We start from the raw sequence: 14,190 nt of genomic DNA on the forward strand, positions 1-14,190 counted from the left end.
GTGAAGCCATCAGCATTACAAGTCAGACATTTCTCAGTCACAGGAAGGTTTAACATTAAAGAGGGGTATTTCTGCTGGGGGAAAAACATCCAGAGCAGCCAGCAGCATCTCATTAACATGGGGAATGGAAACATTTCAAACATCTGACATCAGCTGCCAAAAAGAGACTGGTGAGTCTTGAATGCTCTTAAAATCTTGTTCACACACTTCAGCAAGATTCTTCCACACAAGAAAGGAACAGACAGTGATGGTTGTTTCTGTATGTTTTTATTTTGCCCACCAAGAACTGATGAGAGAGGTGAGAGAGCAATACGTGTCTCTATGCAGGGTCCAGGAACATGAGAAGGGAAGCACTGGAACAAGCTGTCCAGAGAGGTGGTGGGTGCCCCATCACTGGAGACATTCAAGGTGTGGCTGGATGGGGCCCTGCACACCTGATCTAGCTGTGGATGTCCATGTTCACTGCAGGAAAGTTCATCTAGATGGCTTGTAAAGGTATCTTCCATCACAGTTTGATTCTATGGTTCTAAGTTAAATCCTGCTCTCTAAATCAGAATCCTCTTCTGGATGCTACAACGATGGCAACAACGATGATCAAGAAAGACCTGAGCGCTTGATTCATTTGAGAATAAGTCTATGCCACTTAAAAGCCAAAACAGATAAACCTACCTTTATAAGTATATATAACAAAATTTTGGACTGAGAGAGGTTATAGGTACCTTGAGACCTTCAAGGCCAGGATGGATCAGGCCCTGGGCAACCTGATCTAGCTGTGGCTGTGTGCAGGGGGGGTTGAACTAGATGGCCTTCAGAAATCCTTTCCAACTCTAAGGATTCTATGATTCTACAAAATACAAAAGCAGTAATGCTAAGAACTGGAGAATACATCGTATATTGGTATGATCCAAAGAGCTCAGTCCACTTGGCTTTAAAAATGTGCAGTTTAAGACCAGCTTGTTTATCCTACAAACAGCCAACCTGAAGATGGTTGGAGACAGGGATTAGACCCAGGTCATTCTATGATTCTATAGTAAAGTGACTGAAAGACTTGTAGTACGAAGTGAAAGGAAGTTCAATCACATGGAGAGATTAAATTACAGGATAATTATCCCTTCTAATTTTAGAAATGTGTAAGTCTATGAATGCAATTAATAAGCATTTAAAATGATATCTGAAAATTAGAATCTTTACATTAATCAGGTTTACATTAAGTAGGAACAGCAGCAAAAATGAGACCAAGTGAGCTGAGTAGTTTACATGCTGCTTAAGCTACACCAGTGCTGTAAATCCTCAACTCTTGCCTTTTGGAGTGTGAGGGTTTAGTGAAGCTCCAGATCTTGCTTCGTGCCTCATGCTGATATCTGGGATAGACCAGCACTCTGTTTGGAGTTATGGCACAGCACGATCTGCTGCGCTGTCATGCCTCCCCTCGTTAATAATGGGTGTACATTGTTTCTGAATGACAACTTAAAAGAAATTCGACATAAAAGATTACTATTTTCAACACATTTAGAAACACTGGCATAATGAAAAACACGCGGCGTTTTTCAGTGCAATTTGCCCATTTCCTAAGTATATTTCTAGGTAGTTAGAGAAAAACCAAGTACTTCCTCAGACCAGGCAGATACAAATCGATTACTGGCCAACTCAACCTCTCAAGTTCTCTCCTTTTTCCAGGAAGAAAATCCTTTCCTGGCTTGAAGGGAAAAAAAACCAAAACATCTGTGCTAGTAAAATTGTTTTTTCCAAGTTCTCTCTTTGCTGACAAGTTGGATGTGATGATCCTTATGGGTCCCTTCCAACACACGACAGTCTATGATTGTATGATTTCCATTTCTTAACACAAAGAATATCTTTTCTTAGAAACAGAGAAAAGGAAACAAAAAGGAACAGTTTTTGTATACATATCACTACTCCAAGATAATACATTCCCAGCTTACTCATAGGAAAGAAATAAAGCCTTCACCTCTGCAAGTTGATTTTGGCTCTGGCAACTACATCCACATTCCAGACTGTGCTGTGTCCACAAAGAGACACCCTTCCTTGCCCAGACCTGTTTTATCTGCTCTCAGCACTCCGAGATGTATTTCAGGTATGTGGCTCCTCACTTCAACTCAGTCCAAAAGGGCACCACTACAAAGGCAAGGAAGAAAGACCTAAAAGAAAAGGCCTGAGTAAAACTGATGACCTGATCTTCCAAATGGGAGGCAGAGCAAGAAATTAACAGAATAGGTTGTTCCACACCCTCCCCGTGACCTTAACCAAATGTACCATAATGGATTTACAAGGAAACTGTGGGTGTAAGAATGCATGTCAGTCAGAACAAGCCTTCAGAAGATGTATGACATAGGAGCCATGGCACACATAGATGGCTTTCAGACAGCCAAGCTTGATACATATGAAGTTACAAAACTGCAAAGGCGATTAACAGGGGACCTGAAAGAACACAATGTGCCACAATGCATCTACAGAAACATCACCTCTTCACTGTTTAATGAAAAGACTCAGAGCCCTCAAAAACAGGAAATTATAGAAAGCAAAACTATTGACTCTGGGTCACATCTGTCAAAGCTGTTGACTTTCACATGCTCTTTAAGAGCAGCTACAGCCAGCAGCTTTTACTGCAACCCCATAAACCAGGAAGCTTGGAAACCAGGGCAGCGCTGCATATCAGTTGGTACACAGCAAGTGAAAGGGCAGCACAGCCTGCCTTGCTCGCAGAGGAAGGGCGTTGTTTTCTGAAGAAACAAGCCTCCATCCGAACACCACGTCGATGTGCTCCTCACAGAGCTGAGCTGCCCTGCTTGAAAGAAGAACCCACAATGTCAACATCTAAACCAAAAGCAGTCACACCAGCTTAGCAAGCACGTAGGTGAGATTTTAGCTTATACTCTGGCAGTACAAATCCCCCCATAAAGGAACTGCTCATCAAATTCCCAACAGCTCATGAAGAAAAATAAATAAGAAATCGGAGGGACGACCCCAGTCTCTCACAAAGGGATTGTTTGTTAAGCTTGAGTTGGTGACAGGAATTTCCTACAATTGTTACCTTTCTGCTTGACAGACCACCTGGAGGGAAATCATAGCCTGTCCTCCCTTTGCAGCACTGATGAAGGGGCCCAGCCGTGCCACCAGCATCAGTAGGAGCCCCTCAGCTCTGCCCCTTGCTTCCTTCCTTTGGGGTTTCAGTAGGACAGATCACTTGCTCTATGTGCTGCGGAAGAAATGGGCCAGCAAGCTACTAAAACAAACTACCCACATCCCGGAGTCACATGCTAATTCACAGAGGTCCTGTCTCCTCACGTTTGCAGGAGAAAATAAAGATAAACCTCAAAGAAAAAGAAGCCAAAGAAGAAAGGGTTGCACAAGATTCATACAGAGCAAAGAATGGACCTAAACACACTGGCTGGGGAATAAAACCAGTGTTAGGTCACAACTTGGCTCTCTTGCTGGTTAAGGTCTGAGGAAGCAGCAAGTCTACATGATTGTGGTTTTTAAGCATGTCTCTGTTTTGGAATCAAAAGAGACTAAACAAATGGTCATTGGTGAATGCTGAGAGCACTTCAGTGAGCTCAACGTGCTCGGTCAGGGCAGCAAGCATTGCCACTGCTAGTGTTCTCCATGGCTCAAGTTTCTACATCTAACAGACCTGGTCCGTTCTCTTGCAATAGAATGACTTCCTCGACCTCCTTGCTTAACAAATATTGCTAAAGCATAAATTCAGCATTTCCTTTTTTTAATTATTATTTTTATTAGACCTTTATTTTACTACGTTTCACTGACGAAGTAAGTTTCAAAACTGCAGAAGAATCACTAAGGAAGGAGAACTCATCAAAAAATAAAGTGGGACCTGTTCATTATAGCAGGCTTGGTCATGACAGAAGGAGAGCTGCCCCGTAATTACAGTGAGGAACTGAGTCATGACAGAAGAGAGAGACTCTATTCTCAGCCCTACCAAGTACTGGATTTGTGATGCTAAGCAGGACACTTGGGCCTAAATTAATCTGGAACAGGCTGTGGTTGTCAGCACAAGACAATATGTTGGATACCAAACGCACAGAGCAAAAAACATGCTTTTTTGGGTGAGCAGATCGGTAAGAGACATCATAAATTATGACAATGCTATGCTTTGTTCTATTATAGGCAGCGCTTTGTACAAAAAATTGGAGACGTTTCATGTTAAGCAGACTTTTATGATGGAAAAAACGCTTGTTTTAGAGTCAAAAGGCATAATTCAAACAGGTAACTGGCTGCCTGAAGCTTAGGAAACGAAACCGATGATGTTTAAAATAAGCTGCTAAGTTATGGGTTAGCACATACACAGAAGAAAGCTTAGAAAGAGATTAAAACTAATAACACACCAGCTGGGAATTTTCTCTTGGTGTAACAACAGAATTGCATGGGATTTTTAATTCTTATGCCTTAAGGACCATCACTGCCATTTTCACTCCACGCCTGTTTCTATGAATTTCTTCCTTCCCTAGTTATTAGCAGTCACAAGATTTTGCGTTTTGGTTGTTGTTTGTCTATTGATTTCTCATTTAAGCAACAAACCCAGACACATAAAAAGCATGCTTTCCTAATTTGCACTGGGAAATATTGTCCTCAGAAGCGTCTCCAGGATGAGGGGCCAGAATAAGAGCTGGGAGCCTCAGGGCTTTCCTACCCGCTGGTGAATACAGCACTTTCTTCTCAAGCGTGTCAGTAATAAGATGGAGACTCATTTATCAAAACCTGTCCTCCTTAAAGCAGCGTGCACTCCTCAGTCATCTCAGCGCTCAGCAGGGCGCAAGTTTTGCATCTTCAGACACTTCATCAAAGCAAGTTTAACATCTACGTTACCATCTGAATTACAGGAACCGTTTGTGGCAATTAAGTCTTGTTTCATCACAACAATGTTAATCTTTCAACACCAATGTCAAAAACCTTTTATTTTTGTTCCATATCTTCTATATATACAATATAATAAGCACAGAATTCCTCCACAGCCTGCTTAGCCAACAGCCAGTTTGCACAGGGTATGGTGTCCCACGTGCCTTAATACTGATCCAAAATAAAACAATCCCATAAGCTGTGCAGAAATGCAACAAAGGATCCATTAGCAGATCTTCAGTGCATTCGGCTATCAAAGCAAACAGGCCATCAAAACTTACCCAGCAGCCTTCCCCTATACAGATCATAGAATCATAGGATCATTAAGGTTGGAAAAGACCACTAAGATCATCTAGTCCAACTGCTGACCCATCTCCACCATGTAACTCAGTGCCACATCTGCCCTTTTCTTGAACACCTCCAGGGCATTTTCTTGAACACCTCCAGGGCATCTCCCTGGGCAGCCGGTGCCAATGCCTCACCATCCTTCCTGAGAAGAAATTCCTCCTAGTATCCAACCTGAGTGCTGTGTTTTGCTTCTTGTCTCACCTATAAGTCTCCAGGGCTGCCAAAGGCAACAGCACAGGCACAGGCTATAGGGAATCGTGTGCGGCTACAGCATTGTAACCAAAGCAATGCAATCTGTAGGAAGAGGTTGGAATTTCAGTAACAGCTAACATCAGATTAGAAAGCATAGGCAGAAAAATACAATCATCTCCCTATTTAATAACATAATCAGGAAAGAAAAAACAACCCAGCTTCCTCATTGTTCATGATGTACGCAGGCGATGAGGAACGGGTCACAGAAAGCTGATTGAAATGACTTTTCAATCATTATTATTTGAGTTTCATTAGAGCTCATGTTATAAATGTACTTTACAAAGGTAAGTGGGCACCTCCATCACCAGAACTCACCTTGCCAGCACTACAAGTCCAGTGCTACAAAGCAGGCAGTGCAAGATGGAATCTTCCATGTGTCTGAGCAGAACTATCACCTCCCTCACAACACACTATTGTGGCATTGCTCTGTATGCAGCTCGGCTCACAACTGCACCATTTCAAGCTCAATACCCTCTTTCAAGAGTCACTTCCTTCTCACAATTAAACATACACCTTAGGACCTAGTGAAAAAACAATAAATCTTTGCTGCTCTACAGTGGTCCGCATTTTGAGACAGGAAATGTATGTCTGCAAATTGATTTTGATTCACGTCCTACTGTGCTCTGTGTTTTCCTATGGCTTCTATTCAGCATAAACATTTACTGCCGTTGAAAAAAGCAGTACTTCCAGGAAAGCAATGCTTACAGTGATAAAAACGACCGTGTGAATGTTAAAAGTTGGAAGTAAATGGATGAACTTTGAGAGTCAGCAGCAGGGGTTTATGTGAACACACACCGGCTGATGTGCCTGTCCAGCAGCAGAAATGCTGGTCTCACTGCTGGGGAGATCAGCACGTTTGTTGGTTGTTTCCAGCATAGTCCTAAATGAGAAGTTTGTAGAGGCTACAGCAATTTAAAGGAGACTTATGCAGAATTTCAGAGTTCTTTAAGCTCAGGTTACTTCCAGTGCTAGAGAATGGTGACATCCATTTTAGAGGGGAAAAAAATCCCTTCCCCCCAAAATCCCACAGGACAGCTGCATTACGTCAATAAATGGTTTGAGAAACAGGAGGAGATAGTATGGTACTTGAGTAAGGCAGATACATGAAAGACCAAGAAGAACGTCATTTGAATTCTCACATCTCATTCTCTCCTTCTTTACATCAGGGATATAAATACTTCAGACTATTCAGCATAGTTAAGATGTCTACATCTTCTATTTCTCTTACCCAAGACCTCAGTTAAAAACTGATGACAACAACCACTTGTCACAGCCATCTTCAACATCTTTTATATATCCCCCTCTTACCTCTGTTTATACCATTATTATATTATCTAAATATAAACAAAGACTTGATTAAAACTATACATATTTATAGAAGCATTCATGTCACCTACCTTTAGGCCTTCAACTGCTGTAGCTAAAATAGGCAAGCAAGCTCCTTATAGCATTAGCATGGTGATCCCGGGGGCAAATGAGAGCAGCTACCCTGATCACTAATGTCAGTTATCATCGCCCTCAATCAGTTTCCAGAGATGTTCACCTTCTTCCTCTGGGATTACATGAAGCCCATGGGGCCTGGGCTCCCCCGCCTGCTTTTTGGCAGCACTGGGAAAGGTCTCTTAGAGTAAAAAGTGCAAATAGTGAAAAATTCCACCCCAACTTTTCATAAACTACAATAACACTGAACACATCAACCTGTCACTGCTTTCTGTTCTATCTCCTGTGTGCCGGATATTTCAGGCTTCACACGCTATATAAACATAAAACCGTGGAAAGTAAGCAGTTTAATCATTTCCTGTATTATTCACCACATTGTCTGCAATACCTTGTGGATTAATTATCTAGATAAGAAATGCCCGCATGGGACAAGCAAGCTGTAGGTCTAAAGCAGTCATCTAAAACCGTGTGCTCAAGCAAACTGCTGCATTAAGAAGGAAGCTGAATCAGGGAGAACCCATCCTACCTGCTCCCCCTCTCCCCCTGTACAGGAAGGTAATCAAACCATGATGCAACTGCAGAAAGTCCCAGTGATTGGGAAAAGAGAGGAAATTTATGCCTGGAAATCAATTCAAAAGGGAGGAAGGACAGGTCACTGAGTCTGACACATCTTTTTTTTTCATTTGAAATCTAATGAGGAGTCAAAAAATCTCACCAATCACTGCATTAAATTACCATGTCATAAGTGCTTGCATGCTATAAATAATCTTTCTGTCCCTCACGTAGGAGGCCAAAGAGTAGTGCAGTACCAACGTTTCAACTTGCTGCTGAGCCCAGAAAATCCTCAGTACCAAAAGTAAAAGGATGTTCCTTCTTCCAGCTCCCAAGTACTCAAACCTGGCCAGAAACTGCATCAGAGCAAGAGCAAGTTGGTGATTAGGAAAAGGTTTTTAACTGGAGGGCGATGGGGCATGGAACTGGCTCCCAGGGGCAGTGGTTGTGGCCCTGAGCTGCCAAAATGTTTGAACAATGCTCTTGGACATATGGTCTAATTTTTGGGTGGTCCTGTGTGGAACCAAGGGTCAGATTCGATGATGGTTGTGGCTCCCTTCCACCTGAAAACAGCCTATGAAGCACCAAGTTCGTATCATGGAAGTGGCTACTCAAAAAGTGGAACCAGGGCACGAAGGAAGGGGGGAGAAGGACAAAAAACAGCTACTGAGTGTGATCCTTGTCAATCAACACTGACATCTAAAAGATGTAACATCTCTACATTGCTGCTTTGAGCTGGTTTATGCCTGTTTAGGCTTTATTTGTAGGAGAAAAGAAAAAAAAGAGAGAGAGAGATAAAGATAAGCACTTCCAGGAAGTGACCAACTCCATTTATCTTAGTATTGGGTAAAAACTTCCTTTAGAGAGTGGTTGTTCTGATTTGCCCAAGTCAGCCCAATGTTGAGATACCACAGCCAAGACAACTGAGCCCTGCTGGACCACAGAGCCCTGCAGCTCTGCCAACCACTGCAGCAGCCACAGGAAGCCCTCGGGCAGAACTTCTGCTCCCCTAAGAGAACCCATGGGCATCCACCCCCACACAGCTGGAAACGTCTCATTTCTGAGCATCCTGATTAAGCAGGAGGCAGAGATTTCTGTTTGAAGGCAGCATAAATCACAGGAGTGGAAACAGCAATGGAAATATTTCTGTTATTTCCAGGCCACCAAACACAAGTAACACTTACTAGTTTACTACTCTGGTTTCCAATATGAGAGACGCCTTGAAGAGAAGTGCTTTCTTAAACACACCCCAAATGCCACCGATCACAAATGTGCCTAAACTGTGTCTGAGAGAGCTGTGCTTTTAAATTAGCTTTGAGCATTTTCTAACTTAAAAGTAAGGGGGGAAAAAAAGAGCACAGGAGGAAATAGTTGTTGGTACGAGCAGCAAGAAAGACAGATTTACATCTCGTTTCAAAACAAAGTGCTAGCAGCAAGAAGGTTACATTATTGATGCAGAGAGAGAGAGGAAGTTGCAAAGCTGCTCAGCTGCTCAAGGTTTCAAGAAGCTGTGAGGTTTATTGCGCTGTAGCTGGGGGAAATCAAAACATGCTTTGAGTAGGATTTAGGAACTCAATAACAAAAGTCAAATAGATTAAATGCCGCATCTGCTGTTATAATTAAATTAACGAAGTAATGATATAATCCTGAGTGTTTTTTCCCCTGTGAAATATACCTTGTGTAAAGACGGGTTGTAGTTATACATGTTTCCCATTTTATAAATGGAAGCACAAGCCAAAATCACCCTTCCTGCAATGCTATTAACATGAAAGAAAATTACCCCAGGGATAAATCTGGCCCAGAGATGTTTTTATACCAGAGATGAATTTCAGAAGAAATTCTCCAGAAATTGGGCTGCATGGAAATACTTGAAACGTTTTCACTGCCATTCCCAGACCGCTTCTTTAAAAATATATTGGAACAGAGATTTCCCACTATTAAACAGGCGGAAGACAGAGTCTTACACCACTCTTTTTCCAGGGAATCAACTTAATATTCTTAAGGTCTGGATATGGGTCTTATTTGGGAGGGTTTTTTGTTGTTATCTTTGTTTGGGCAGGGTTATTTTTTGTTGTTAGTTTGTTTTAAAATAGCCCAGCCAATCTGTACTCTTAAATAAAAGCCACTTGATGTGCAGCTCAACTCCGGGTACTGAGAATTGAGGAGTTTGAAATTACAGGTCTGCCAGGAGACCGAGAGCCACACACTCACAAAATGTCATGTTTTTACACTGAGATTCCACGATCAGATTAAGAACTACTATAAATAATGTGAGGTTCTACACTGAGCTGGAATGAGCTGGAGGTAGTCTATTAAAATCAATTAATCTTCCTCAGCTTATCCAACTCACTCTGGAACGTGCTCAATTGTTGATATTACAGTTCTCCATAGGCTGACATATGCAGAACTACTGCCAAGGGCAATGGCCTGGGTTCACCTTCATGTGTGGCAGCGCTGGAGACCTGCAGCAACGCATCCATGACACCTCACCAACTAAAACGATTCAAGCAGACACCAAGCACATCCAGGTTGCTGAAAGCAATGTTTCTATAGCATTTTGCACAGTTAACAAGCACTGCAATCATGTTTTTGCAGAATCACAGAAAATGGGGCTGGAAGGAACTTCAAGAGGCTGCTCACAGCAGCCCTGCCCCACAGCAAGCTGCTGCAGCACCTCAGCATTCCTCATGTCTCCATCCTCTGACGGTCCCGAGCCAAAATGTTTCATTCTTGATCTCAGTCCAAAACAAGAACTGACTTAAACCCGGTTACTCAGCTTGTTTTAAGCTCCAGGGGCTTGATTGTTAGTGCTGATGTATATACAGAACATCAAACTAGCCAGCCAGTTCCTAAACAGTAGTGAATACAGACCTGGGCCTTTGCTAACTTGGGGATACTAGAAAATATATTCAGGGAGAATTAATTATTTTTTAGAGCAAGAGTTGACCATATCAGAAACAAAATCATAATGAAAAGTCTGTTTCCCCTTCTGTTTATTTCTTTTCACTCAATTATTCAAACAAATTCCACTCATCCATCTCCTGAGAGTCAGTTTTTTCCCCAATAATTATGAGTATTTTCCCCTTCTCTGATGTTCTGCAGGATAACATCATTTGGGATTGACTGATGTTCTTTCAGGGTTGCATGGTTTGGGTTCTTTTTTTTGGGGGGGGAGGGAGGTGGTATATGATCCCTTTTCAACATCATAAAAGGCAGAGTGTAACAAAAACAAGTGACAACTCCATCGCTTATTTTTGCAATCTGACATTTTCATTTCATGTCATAATGAGTCTAATCAGTCTCTCCTACATCACACACGTATCACATTCCAAACTGCTCACAATTAGAAATAGCTATCCGATTGCTTTCTTCCACGACTGCATGAAAATTAATGTCTCTTGTCACAAAGAGTTCAGACTACAAAAAGCAGCTCGAAATACTGAGTACTTTAATTCTGCATCGCTCTTTATGCAGTTCTCAAATCAAAAGCAACAGTGTTAAACACTATTATTAGTTCCCCTGCTTGGATCATCACTCTGAATAGAGGCACTAATGAGATGGAGCCCTGCAAAGCATTTCCTTAGAAGCAATAAAAATCAAAACTAAATTGGAACAACTCGGTTCTCTGGATTATAAACCCTCTGCAAGTTACATCGTTACCAAGAAAAGTACGAAATGAGGAGTGTTTCTGGTGGCTCTGCTCCTTCTGCACAGCTGGAAGGTGGGTACCTGCAGTGACCCATGTAGGAGCCTCTCAGTGACCCTGTTAGCAATGTGGTTGTGCTCAGGGCTCCAATTCTCGACAGCTGCCTACTCATGGTACTTGCTTGCTCTGCTCCAACACATTTGATCCATTCTCTGAGATGCAGCAAGGACAGTTGTTCCAGTAAAGCAGGAGGAGTCCTGTCTCAGCTCATGCCATCACCAAGGTCCAACCCTTTAACACTGGCAGCTGCAGTAGAAGCAACTGCTCCACTCCTGCAAGGAACGGCCAGTTGCTGCTGCAGCCACATCTCCCCCAGCTGATGCAAGTGAGAAGCGGGGACATTTCTTCACGTTGCTTACAGAAGCCCTGACTTCTGTGTCACTTCAGACAGAGCTCATTCCTTGTGTATCAGGTTCACTCACTTGGTGCGCCTGAATATTTTATGGAGCAATTGGCAAACTGGAAAAACAAAAACAAAGACCCAGAAGCTGGAGTAACACAGCCCCCCTCTAACAACAGCTCCTGCATCCAGCACTAAAAGCAATGATACCAGGTGACCTCTTATTAGGTCTTGACTTCCCACTGAATGCAGTAACAACACAGGCAGAATGCAAGGACCCTCCTTTATTTGGGCAGGTCCCCTGAGGCCCAGTTCCTCCAAAACAGAGGACAATTACAAAGCTTTCTGTCACGAACCATTAACCTCTCCACTGCCAAAACCTTAGGATTCCTAAAGTTTCATTTCACACATGAAATGCTTCCATACTCTTCCAAATCCTTTATTCAATCCACACATATGAATGGATATTACCTTTATTTAGCTACCAGCAAACTAAATATAACCCTGCTGGCTTTAAGTGAAGTAAAGAATTGAGTGCAGATTCTGAAGCCTGATGGTTACATAATTTGCCCACAAATATTTATGTGCATCTTCCAACTGCTGACTAAATCAAAAACCACAGAGAGACATAAACTGTGGGGCAAATCTTTCAGCAGGTACAAGGAGGAGGAACAACCTGACATACATCATTACACTGCCAAATACTTGATCAAAAGAACGGAGTAGATGCCAGCATATGCTTCATGTATAACAGACAAGAGGGTCTTTGTTGGACAAGAGTTAATTTAAGACTCGTAAGAGGAACTGTATCATATAGTTTAAAAGAAAATCACACTCCCAACATTTGTGCAGGCCTGAAAAAGAGACAGTAAAAAATGTAAGAAATTACCAGTGAGGTCTGCTGTGACACATTTGTTCTGTACTCTGAGATGCAGCAAGGACAGTTGTCACAGTAAAGCAGGAGGTGTCCTGCTCCAGCTTGTGCCATCGCAAGGAAGAGATCCAATGGCAAGGGATACTATTATCTGCTGCACACAGAGAACAAATGTTAGAGCAGGCAGCCCACATGCTGCCCCAAAGCAGCTGCTTCAGCAGCGAGGCTGATTGTTCTTTTATTTGGTGCATCATGAAGCAAAACTGCTTTGCTGACCCAACAGTGCCAGATGGCCACAACGTTCCATAGCGGAGCAGAAGGCCTTTGGGCTGAATTAGTGCCTGGTAAGAAGTGCACGTGGTTTGTATTGCTCTGAAGCAGAGAGCACAGCACCCTACTGATGCCAGAAGCATGTAGAAGCTGCTGTAGTTTGAGGATACAGCTCAGTATACTGACAGCAGAGTTATGTCTGCAAGTCACTTCCAATGAAGGCTAAAATTGCAATGCAATGGGATGTTTCCTGTCTTGTCTATTCCCACACCTTTATCATAAAGGAGCACCAAATAGGAAGCCATTAGTTAATGCACAAAAGCCTTGTGTACCTGGGTGAGCAGCAAATGACTCTGTGCTGTAGATACGCACACAAGATCAGCCCATGCTAGTCAGAGTTGTGTATTGTGAATAAAAACTCAAGCATCTTGCATTGTAGAAGTGCCACATTTGCAGCCTACTTGTCTGCCAGTTTTCTTGCACACATCCAGTCACCCACCAGCAACAGTTCCCTTTCTTACTTTAGTCTTGCTGTGTGGGTTCATCAGATCCACAAGACTTGAAAAACACAAGCTGCATATTTTTGCTTTCTGTTGGAAGAAAAACAACCGATAAACTGAAACTTTAAAAAGAGACCATAAAATCGATGTTCACCAACCACAAACCGTTTCCAAAGACACGGCTCATTTCAGTTCTATATCACACATTCACACACACAGAGTTTTTGCACTACTACTGAGAACAAAAGATGTGTTCAGTTGTGCTCTGAAAAGCCCATCACGCGAGTAGGTATCTCATAAATACAAATAAGAGGCAGTTCTAGTCTGATACAATACAGCAGTTTCAATCCAACGCAAAATCTTGTTGGCTCTGTGGCTCGAGCCACACAATTCCAAGCAAAGCCATCAGACCTTCTCAGATGTGAATACTTAATGTTCAGAGAGAAGAGGGAATTTTGTGCCGAGAAGCTGTTCCATCAGAAGCACATGCTGTTCTCTTAAACACTGCATGTTTTCTATTAAGGTTAACCAACTTGGAAGCTTGCTCACAAGATCTCCAGACCCCAAACAAAACCAGAGGAACTCGGTCAGAAAAGCTGTGGACAAACAAGATAACCACCCTGCCATACTAGTGAGAAAAGCCTGTCAAAAAGAGAAGAATCGCATCGCCAAATGGAAAACGTTTAAGTAATCATGACCAAATATAACATCTTGGTGGTGATTTTAGTGTCTTGTTCTTTTTTACAATAAAAATATACATTTCTGTGTGTTCCATTAGATAATAAAAGGCAGCAAAGTCTTCTTCAGACTTTTTACACCTCAGGTCCAATGCGATGGCACCCATAGGGGTGAGTTGGGGCTTTTCCTTTCAGGTTCTACAGGATAGAAGCAGCAGTACTAAAGCCAGGGAATAGGGCCAGCAAGTGAAGGGGAAGGCAGAGGAAATACCTTCCCAGTCCCATCTTCTTCACATGTCAAAATATCCGCAAGGCAGCCAGGATTCCCAAGCAGATTAGAGGGAGGAAGACTCATGCAT

General features: G+C 42.5%; 1 protein-coding gene across 6 annotated transcripts in view; it reads right to left on the reverse strand.

Moving 5' to 3' along the window:
• FAM107B (family with sequence similarity 107 member B) overlaps positions 1–14,190 on the reverse strand; it is a 75,601-nt gene that overhangs the window by 14,060 nt on the left and 47,351 nt on the right. Inside the window, exon 1 of one of the 6 annotated variants that reach the window (XM_015873711.2) lies at positions 6,870–7,206. The exons of the other annotated variants lie outside the window; for them this stretch is intronic. The gene's annotated coding sequence lies outside the window, so the exon portion shown is untranslated. Of the gene's footprint in view, positions 1–6,869; positions 7,207–14,190 lie in introns of those variants that run through there. 6 annotated transcript variants of the gene reach the window in all.

This window comes from Coturnix japonica, chromosome 1, assembly GCF_001577835.2.
Source record: "Coturnix japonica isolate 7356 chromosome 1, Coturnix japonica 2.1, whole genome shotgun sequence".
In the NCBI taxonomy this organism is placed as follows: Eukaryota; Metazoa; Chordata; class Aves; order Galliformes; family Phasianidae; genus Coturnix; species Coturnix japonica.